At 38.4% G+C, this 1,055-nt stretch overlaps 1 pseudogene; it reads right to left on the bottom strand.

The window, feature by feature from the left end:
- Positions 1 to 210: 210 nt before the first annotated feature.
- LOC114216440 (U4 spliceosomal RNA) lies at positions 211 to 314 on the bottom strand (annotated as a pseudogene).
- Positions 315 to 1,055: the final 741 nt, after the last annotated feature.

Below are 1,055 nucleotides of genomic sequence, written 5' to 3'. Positions count from 1 at the left end.
TTTTAGTTCTGTGTGATTTCATCAAGCTGTCCTGTATGCCTAGTTTTTTTTTTAAATTATGATTTTTGGTATTTTTTATTTCCTGAACTGTGGCTTTCAACATTAATATATCTATATTTCTTTTTTGAAACATATTTATAGTAACTTTTAAAGTCCTTGTCAAGTCACATCTGGCCCTTCCCTTTTGCATGCAATTTCTTTCTTTTTATTTTATTATGTTAATCACCATACATTACATCATTGGTTTTTTCAATTAGCAATAATTGCGCCTCGTCTAAACCTCATTGGCTACGATACTGCCACTGCGCAAAGCTACATTATTACTTTTTGATGTAGTGTTCCATGATTCCTTGTTTGTGTATAACACCCGGTTGCATGCAGTTTCTGTTGTCTGCTTTTTTCCTCCCTGTATATGGGGGTACATAAAAAGAAACATTCCTGTTTCTTTGAATGTTTCATAATTTTGTTGTTGTTGTTAAAAACTGGGCATTTTCAAGAATATATTTTAGCAACTCAGGCTATTGATCCCCCCCTCCACGGTTGTTGTTGTTGTTGGCTTGTTTATTTGTTCGGTGACTGGTCTGGACTGCGGTAGTGAAGTCTATTCCCCTCACTCCCAGTGTGAAGCTTCTGGTGTTATGTCACAGAGGGCACGCCCACCTGATAGCTCCTCTAGTTGGAGGGATTGCTGTTTTGTTTTCAGCAATGCCCCGGGGCATAGATTGCACTACAACCGTATCCAATTAGTTTTGGACCCATTTTCAGGGGGTAGTTTTATGCCAGTCTTGCCAGTCTTTGAGGTTTGTTCTGACCATAAGAGGGCTCTCCTTAGCTATCTCTTTCCCTGGTTCTATCTGGTAATCTAGCTGACCTCTAGTTTAGCTTGTTGCTCTTGTGGGGCTCTCAGCCTCCTCCTAATTGTTTACTACCAAAATCTCCACTGTTGTGAAGAGTGTTTGGAGAGGCTTGAACTTCCCTGTACTTTGTTTCAAATAATGTTAGATTTTTTTTTTTTTTTTTTTTTGAGTAGAGCATAGAACCTCTCTATTCTTATG

Source organism: Eumetopias jubatus, unplaced genomic scaffold, assembly GCF_037043125.1.
Source record: "Eumetopias jubatus isolate StellerSeaLion01/CBP00866 unplaced genomic scaffold, mEumJub1_p1.0 scaffold_9, whole genome shotgun sequence".
Taxonomy (NCBI): Eukaryota; Metazoa; Chordata; class Mammalia; order Carnivora; family Otariidae; genus Eumetopias; species Eumetopias jubatus.
This window is presented reverse-complemented; position numbering and strand designations above follow the sequence as displayed.